The sequence below is a fragment of the Chrysemys picta genome, chromosome 3 (assembly GCF_011386835.1).
Source record: "Chrysemys picta bellii isolate R12L10 chromosome 3, ASM1138683v2, whole genome shotgun sequence".
NCBI classification, from domain to species: Eukaryota; Metazoa; Chordata; order Testudines; family Emydidae; genus Chrysemys; species Chrysemys picta.
In genome coordinates this window covers 186,003,432-186,012,824 of record NC_088793.1, presented here as the reverse complement: position 1 = coordinate 186,012,824, position 9,393 = coordinate 186,003,432, and the positions used below count along the sequence as shown (strand labels likewise).

Genomic DNA, 9,393 nt, shown 5'->3' with positions numbered 1-9,393 from the left:
AACCTCACCACCTTGTGATTCCTTAGGGACAAAGATTTTTAATACAGAAACTGTAGTTGGTTAAAGTTTATTGAGTTCCCAAGGATAAATAATCAATAAACATTTAATATTTAAGCAGCTCACAAGCAACAATTAAACTCTAGATGCAGCAGCAGTATTATAATTACAGCAGAATCTTTGACAATCAAGAAGCTATATCCAAGGATGTATTAACACTGTGATGGGGCAAGGCCAGACGGCTACAGTAAAGTAGTGAGGAACAGGTATGTTAGCCCCAGGCTAAACAAATCCCTGGTACCATGGTAACCAAATGGCAGTTGAACCAGGTTAATCAAGACACCTGGGGCCAATTAAGATCCTTCTAGAAGGCAGGAGAGACAGCTAGATTGATTGGGACACCTGAAGCCAATCGAGGACTGGCTGGAACTAGTTAAAAGCCTCCCAGTTAGTTGGTGTGGTGTGGGTGTCAGGAGCTATAGGAGGAATGAAGTAGTATGAATCCATATCAGGTGCAAGGAAGGAGTGCCCTGAGGTAATTGTGAAGAAGATATTGAGTGGGGGCTGCTGGGGGGAAGTAGCCCAGGGAATTGTACATGTCCTATTTCCAAAAAGTCAGCTTTCATAGCTGCTAAGTTTAGGGTCCCTGGGCTGGAGCCCGGAGTAGAGGGTGGGCCTGGGCTCCCCCCTCCCCTCCCTGATTAATCACTGATACTGGGAGACAACAGAGACTGTGTGAGGGAGGGTTGTTTCTCCTCACCTCCCTTGCTGGCTTATGATGAAAATGGCTCAGTAGACTGTGACCCTTGCTTCTAGAGAGAGAAGGGCTATGTGGAGTGAGCCTCTGAGGCTAGCAAAAATCTGTCAGGAAACGCAGGACCCATGGAGTCAAGGACAGAACTTTGTCACAACACATATTGTGTTTGTCTGCATCTGAGCAACAAATATCTGACTTGAAGGATAAAAAGAATTAATGATGCCTGCCCATGTCTTTCTTTCCATTTAGTGCATCAAATTGAATTGTTTGCAGCATAGGTCTGCGTTGAGGCAGGTCATTTGCAGAAGGACCTAGCAGAAAAGTAACATGAAAGAAAATGCAGGAGCTAGGAAAAGTCAGAATTGCAAGTTACAAGTCATCTGTAATATCAGACCAGATATTTTGAAGCTGTATTATTCCCAAGGCAGGTGATACATAGCTGTTCTATCATATAGCAGTTTGTTGTGTACCGGTATCCTGGGAATTTCTTATTCAAAGCAGTACTTGTTGAAGGGAGATCCTCTGCTTGCTTGCCTACTGCAGGTAATATAAGTAGAGATAGGTCTCAGGATTGCTGTGTTGGTGCAAAAGGGCCAGAGAATACATGGAAGACTCCTCTTCACATGGAGAATATCCCCATTACAGGGGACATCTGTACTATCTTTTCAGCAGCTCAGATAGCAGGGTGCATTCTGGATGGGCCAGGAGTGGGGCAGGCATGACCAGAGCACAACTATACCCTGGCAGTTCCACACCTCTGCAAAGCTTCATAGCGACTACAGCATCAGGGATGCAACATTATATAGAGCTGTCATTGGGGCTGGCCTAGCCTGCTCCAAGAGCTGCATTGGCCCCCACAGTTAATCCTTTGGTAGGGGAGACACATGCTGCCTCTACACTGTCCCTGCACTGGGGCACAATCTAGGCCCAGATGCATTGTGATTCTGCTTTGGGAAAATTGAGGCCTGTTGCAACATGCCTCTACTCTAATAGACTACAAGAGATGATTGCAGATCTCCCCTTCTCCTGCCCCCTCCTTGCCCCTTGGTAATGTGAGTTATGTAAATCTAATGGAGGGGCCTAGGAGAGACTTTTTTTCCTTGGAGAAAGGCTAGATCTGGATCTGAACACTGTGGCTTGGAAGCACCTATACTCTTGATCTAGATTTTAGAAACGTCCTCTCCACTATACTCCCCTGTGCTCATATTATGTTGTCAGTCAGTGATTTAAAAAAAAAAAAAGTTTTAGTGTGGTCTCTGAAAATTTGTGTTAATATACTTTAACTTCTAGTAGCAGCTGGTAAATAGGCCCCACTGGAGCAGACAAAAAATTCTAATTCCCTTTTGAAATTTTTTGGATGCCTGATGGAGACACCTTTTCAAACTGATACAATGCAGGTGTAAAAGAAAAATAACCCAGGCTTTAAGCAAGCACTCTGAATGCTCTAACTGAGAGCACACTCTTAAGTTTTAAGGGAAATCAATATGTTATTTATACAAAGTCTTTAAGAAGAGGTAAGAAACCCGAAATAAGGACTATTTGGAGATAAAGAGTGTGAATCTTTCTAATCCCCAGCTTGCCATTTCATCCTGAGAAAATGTGCTTATTTGTTGCAGATGGATTGAAGCATCACACCCATCACTAATCTGTCAGCAGAATGAATGATCAGGAAAGTCAGAGTTTTCAAGTCTTGTCCATTTTTCCTAAAATTCCCATTACCAGCTGTTCTCAGCTTCCAACAGTGCAATGAGGAACTTCCTGAAAAACACTGAAATCATCAATTGGCATTGCCTTTTTCTGTGATTGGTTTGTGAGTTGTTTTTTTTCCGTTTGGTTTGTTTGTTTGTGTTTTGTTTGTTTTGCAACATATGTCAATGCCTACTCTTATTAAGGGTAAACCAGATAGTGTCCTAAAATTTTCTGCTGTGTTACTCCACTAATAGTGGCCTTTCAAACACTTCTTGCAACTTAGCTACTGGGTGAACATGTCATACAACTAGTCAAAAGTTATTTTTTCCTTTTTATGTTTATTGTCCACAAATAAGCTTAACTTTTACTAACTGTTTTGTTTTTTAAAATCACCTGATCACCTACAGGTTGTTCATGAACAGAGTATGTCTTTGCTTAATGTACATTGTTTATGGCATGTAATTGGTTGCAAGTTATTGATTCTCTTTCAGGCTTTTATTAACAGTAGGAGAACAATTAAAGAGATTTCAATATGGCTGTGAGAATTTTTGATTTCTGTGAATTAAAAAAAATCATTTGTTTATTGCCCAGGGAAAATGAATTACAAGATTCTGAACATTGGCAAAGCTAGACTGAGGATTTTATCTGAAAAAAATGCCCGTGAATTAATATTTTTTGCAGCATACAGCCAACTCTATCGCATGTCCTCCAGAAAACAAACCACTGGGGACTCCTTTTGGAAGCCATCAATTTAACATCATGATCAGCTAGCAGGGCATATTAGGGCATAACATGTACCTCTATATCTGATGGTCCCAGAAGATAACACATGGGACTAGGAGTCAGGAGCCTTGAGTTCTATCATCAGCTCTTCTACTGTCCAGCTGTGTGATTTTGAGTGAGCTGTTTCACTCCAGGGTGTTGACTGAATGAAATTTACCATTATTTGTAAAGACTCTTGTGATCTATGATATCTCAGTGAGTGGAAAAGAGAAATCTCCCAAGCTCTTTCAAGGCAGACAGAATCACAGTGGAGACAAATATTAATGAAACTTTGTTTAATTAAAATGTTCCTTTGTTTTCTCTAATTCCAAAATGATGAACCATTACATCTGAGCACAGTCCTCATCCTGCCTGCACTTACAGTTAAAGTGCTTGTGAAAGTGTGCAGAAGTCCTGCCTGAGCACTAGCAGTCGCTGAGTTAACTCCCTGCTCAAACCTCCTGCAGGAGTAAAAAGGGTAGTATGGTAATAAAGCAGGTGACTCAAGGTGCAATTAGTAGTTCAGGGGTAAAGAAGGGGACTGTGTGAAAGTTAGTCAGAAGATCTTTGTGTAGGCAGTGCTATAACAGATTTTTTTTGGCGGGACTGGGGAGAGAGGTGCAAAGAGAGTAAAGTAAAGAATATGTCCATGGAACAAATGGGGATGTTAATTTTTCTGTTTGTTAAACATCTCTTCTGTTTTTGTTAATGTAGCTGAATACTAAAATCTGAACAATATTTTTGAAGAAAACCTTCCTTGTAAAGATGTTGGGCCTGATTCACATCTCACCAGCATAGGTTTTACACTGGTATAGCTCGTTTGACTTCAGTAGAGTCAGTCCTGATTTACATTATGCTTTGCTGTTGGACCATGTGGGCTGACTGCCAGCTCTCGTACCCTATTTAATAAGTAAAAAGCAACATTCACAAATAAATCCAGAGGCTATATAATCTGTTTGCTGCATTTTAAGAGAAAAAACTCTTGCATAGGAAAAAAATGGCCAGTCAAGTAGGGTGCCTGAAGCTTTGATGAGTAGTAAAGGCTTGATTCTCCTGACACTCACAGGTGTTATTCCATTGACTTCACTAGAGTTATTCCTGATTTATATTAGCATGAGAGGAGAATCAAGCCCTGGATGTTTGAAACCATGGACACATCAGTGGTTGGTTGGTTGTCTTTGATCTAGGCTTATTCATTATACTAAGTATGTTCATGTGGACGGTCAATGCCTCCTCCTAGGGGATTGCCACATAAATATTTTGTCTAGTCACTTGCTGACTCTGGAGGCACAGGGGAAAGATCTTTACAAGTGGAACAATCCACAGTACTTCTTTCAAACATATATAAAAGCTTTCACAAAGGAATGTCCCCCACTTCCCTGAATGCTGTAAAGATTTCTAAGCACACAGCCAGAGGGGGAGTGCACTCATCCAAGGATCAGGTTTGAAACCCCCAGACTCTCTGGAACCAATGGCTTAAACACTGACAGAGATGTCTCTGCCCTCCATACTTCTAAGGTTGATAAAATGTGCCCCATGACCTCAGCTCATTGTTGCTGCCTTTTAACTGTGGACTTCAGACCAAGCTTGGATCTCCTTTATCACTGGAATGAGCCCATTAAAATTCCAGGCCCCTTGGCACTAGTTCTTGCCTGGCCTGGCTGTGGTATGATTAAAGTGAGCCCTAAGCTATGCTCTTCAATATGTCTTCCCTACTACTGGTTACTGTTGCAGCTGGCAGGCTGCTGCTGCCTTGTTATTGCAGCCCTTACATTTAGCCTTACTAAGGATACGTCTACACTACCCGCCGGATTGGTGGGAAGTGATCAATCTATCGGGGATCGATTCTTCACGTCTAGTGTAGACACGATAAAACGAATCCCCGATCGCTCTGCCGTAGACTCCGGAACTCCACCGCGGCGAGAGGCAGAAACGGAGTTGACGGGGGAGTGGCAGCGGTCGACTCACCGCCATCCTCACAGCCAAGTAAATCAACCTAAGATACGAGTATTCGCGTAGCTGAAGTTGCGTATCTTAGGTCGACCTCCCCCCACTCAGGGTAGACCTAGCCTAAGGGTTTAAAGTGACAGCTGTTAGGTACTACCACCCAGGCTGACTGCTCTGGAGTGGGAGAAAGCAGATTTCAGCATGTCAGAGCTGGCCCTAGCATTTTGGGATGCGCCCCTAAGGAAAGTTGCCTATGAAATCCCCAAAGCAGAGACCCCTAAATTACTGCTTAAGGTCAGAAATGAATAGCACAGAGAGGAGGCTATTAGGCTAGGTATGCCTACTATTGCCTTTCTTTCCCTGTCATGACAAAATAGCTTGGTTAGGGAAGAAGTAATCTGATATATCTTTGGAGTATCTACAAAGCGCTATGTAAGTTAGTGAGGGAAAGTGTCTGCTCTTGCTCCAAAGAAGTTAAAGGGTGAAGATTCTGTTAATTTTCCAAAACATGTTGCAGGTAATGAAACCAACAGAGTTTATTCACTGTCAAGATTCTCTTGTACAAAGTGTTAAAATGCAAAGGTTCTGGGTGGTGTGTGGTCAGTAAAGACCCCTTGGCATTTTTATGCTTGACCAACATTTTTTCTCCTCCCACTTTGTGCAATATGCCAATTGGCTGCTGCACTCCTGCCCCAATGGCACTATATGTCTATGGTTATCCAGTGCTTTGGAGGAAAGAGGGATCATATTTAATATTACATCAGGACTGACCTGGCCTGTGGTCCTGAGTACAATATCCTGTGATATTATTAATTGCATCTTTCAGGGGAGAAAGTTTTTTCCAGAATTTCTTAGTGTCTTGCTACCAAAGAAACACACAATTTCACCAATTAGTACCTAATGCAGAATAACTGGTGATCAGAACTAAAAAAAAAATTGGTGTAAATTTGTTGTTACATGCATGCAACTCTTCTAATGTCAATAATGTGTGTAACTGAATGGAATTTGGTCCCATATTTGTAAACAAAACATAATTAAATAGCCTTACGTTTACTTAAATTACACTGCTCTACAGCCAAAATGCTTCTGAAATAAATGTAGTCAAACTTTACTAAATCTGGGTCGCTGAGAACGAAAATGATGCTTAAAATTGTTGTTTGGCTCTAGTTTTCAAGATATGCTATTGGGTCAGTATATACGACCCTTGACTTGGGAATGGCGGAGGATAAGTTAGTTATAAAGGGAAGGGATCTCAATTCAAACCAGAAATGACTAAAATACATCTTTGACTGGATATATGAATAAATCTATGCCTGGGTTTGGACAGTACTTGCTTTTTAGGCAAAACAAAGAATGATGCAATCTGAAGCTGGTATTGCATCATACATGCTGTGAATTGCATCATGTTATTCCTAGAAGTCATGGATGATGCAATCATAATGAAGCTTACATCACTCTGCTGAACAAATTGCCCTATATCAGCTCTAGAAATCATACAGTGTCATGCTCTCTTATTTGTCAGTGTTTGATTTTGCAAAGGGACACATTTCTGTATAGCCAAAGTGAGCAGAGATGCCTCATACTTGTGTGAACAGTGCAGATAACTTCTGCTATGTTTGTGGTGAAGTGACTTTTGCATCACAAAAGCACAGTATAACCACTATGGTTAAGAAAGCCTATCACCTTTATTTTGGCTGCAAAATTGGAGATCAGGACAAGAGGTGGGCCCCACACATATGCTGCAACACTTGTGCAACAAATCTTCGCCAGTGGTTGAACAGGAAAAGGAAATCTATGCCTTTTGCAGTGCCAATGATTTGGAGAGAGCCAACAGATCATACCAGCAATTGTTACTTCTGCATGGTGACTCCAGTTGGGAAAGGTGTGCCAAAGAAGAAAATGTGGACTGTGCATTATCCAAACATTCCATCGGCTATACACCCAGTACCCCACGGAGAAGGACTGCAGGTTCCTGATGCACCAGAATCATTCTCACTTGAGTCAGACGAGGAAGAGGATGAAACTTCTGGTCCTGACCAGGACCCACATTTTCTCCGATCCTCCTCCTCTGAACCACACCTCAGAACACAAGGTGAACTGAATGACCTTGTCAGGGATTTGGAACTACCCAAGAGTAAGGCAGAGCTGTTGGGCTCCAGACTACAGCAGTGGAATCTCCTGGCAGGTGATGTTAGGGTTTCCATGTTCCGTGACCATCAAAAGGATCTTGTCCCATTCTTCTTCATGGAAGGTGATCTTGTAGCCTATAACAACATCGATGGTGTGATGGCAGCCCTCAACATAGTTCACGATCCAGATGAGTGGAGACTGTTCATTGGTTCATCGAAGACGAGTCTTAAAGCTGTTTTACTGCATAATGGCAATGTTTTGCCATCAATTCCAGTTGGTCATGCAGTCCATATGAAGGAAACCTATGACAACATGAAACAACTTTTGAGGTGCATAAACTGTGACCAACATCAGTGGCAGCTTTGTGGCAATTTGGAGGTTGTTGCTCTCTTGCTTGGTCTGCAGACTGGATACACAAAGTACTGCTGTTTTCTCTGCGAATGGGATAGTCATGCAAGAGCTTCCCAGTATACCAAGAAAGATTTGCCCCTCCAACAGTCATTGGAGCCTGGGAGGAAAAGTGTTCAGCATCCACCACTTGTTGAATCAAGGAAGATTTTGTTACCACCCTTACAAATCAAGCTGGGTCTGATGAAGAACTTTGTCAAGGCCATTGACAGAACACAAGCAGCTTTCAAGTACCTCCGTGGAAAATTTCCAAGGTTAAGTGAAGCTAAGATAAAGGAAGGTGTCTTTGTTGGTCCTCAGATTCGTGAACTTTTCACAATGATGCATTTGATATGCACTGTGTGGCAAGGAAAAGACGGCATGGAAAGCCTTCCAGTTAGTGACAATAAATTTTCTCGGAAACAACAAGGCAGACAACTACAGGTTGTTGGTGGAAAACCTCCTCAAGGCATACAAAAGCCTGGGTTGCAACATGTCACTAAAGATAAATTTTTTGCACTCTCATCTAGATTTTTTTCCACCGAACTGCGGAGCAGTGAGCGACTAGCACGGCGAGCGATTTCACCAGGACATTGCAACAAAGGAGAAACGGTATCAGGGCAAATGGAGCCCATCAATGCTTGCAGACTATTGCTGGACAGTGATAAGAGATGCTCCATTTAATGCATACAAGAGACAAGCCAAGAAGCGCCGAGTAGACACTGAATAGGACTAAACTACGTACATAATAGTTTTTTGCCTTTTGTTTCATAGTACATTTTATTTCTATAACCCTTTTGCTGATTTTTAAAGTGTTACATAAACAGGACAGGTGAAATATTATCATGTAAAGCAACCATAAACACATGAAAAGACCTAGGTTTACAATTTATGATTAAAACTCTATTATCTACACAATATACATAGACATAAAATGTAAAAACTTAACTATCTTAGAAACAGTAGCCAATCAGTTGTTTTAATTGTCATATTTGAATTCAGCACATCAAAATACATAATAAATAGCACATTTTATCTCTCTCAAGAATTGTAGACCAGTGTTATCAATGCTTTGGAGCAGGGACCATCTTTTTGTTGTTTGCACAGCACCTAGCCCAATGGGGTCCAGGTCCATAACTGGGGCTTCTAGGGGGTATTGCAATACAAACAATTAATATTAATAATAGGATGAGATAAGCCAGTACTACAGGTATTGTATATTGTATCCACGATGACTTTAGCAGTTTTCCCTGTTTTAGAATTGCTTGCTACATTTTCACTAGTTGGGGTTTTCCTACAAAAATAGGTTAGTATCATATTTACTGTTCAGTTAAAGTTAATGAAAACAAATAACACGGTTACATAAAGTAATTATAAACCCAGTCCTAAGAAACCTAAATTAAGTTAATCAAGCACACTCATTTCTTACCATTTCCCCACTGGCAAAATAATTAGGTTGTATTCTTTGTTTTTTTAAGTGTGCTTAGCATCAATTATTGATTTTATTATATATACCACTATTGAATATCCTACTTTTTGTTGTTGTTGTTGCTTGCAGGTTTTCTGCTATATTCAAGATAGTGGCAAAAGAAAAGCTAACCTAAATAAAATGTGTTCTGCAGAGAAAATGACTCCAGAAATGTTTAATATCCTGACCATGATGATCAGTCTAGTGCAACGTGTCTCAAGCAGAATGGACCATCATTGGCCTGCAGGACCCTTCC

General features: G+C 41.2%; 1 long non-coding RNA gene across 1 annotated transcript; it reads left to right on the top strand.

Moving 5' to 3' along the window:
• Positions 1–461: 461 nt before the first annotated feature.
• Positions 462–7,609, top strand: LOC135982074 (uncharacterized). The gene is made up of 3 exons (XR_010599282.1): positions 462–532; positions 1,004–1,178; positions 2,371–7,609. It is a non-coding gene; the product is annotated as an uncharacterized LOC135982074 (long non-coding RNA).
• The last annotated feature ends 1,784 nt before the right edge of the window (positions 7,610–9,393 follow it).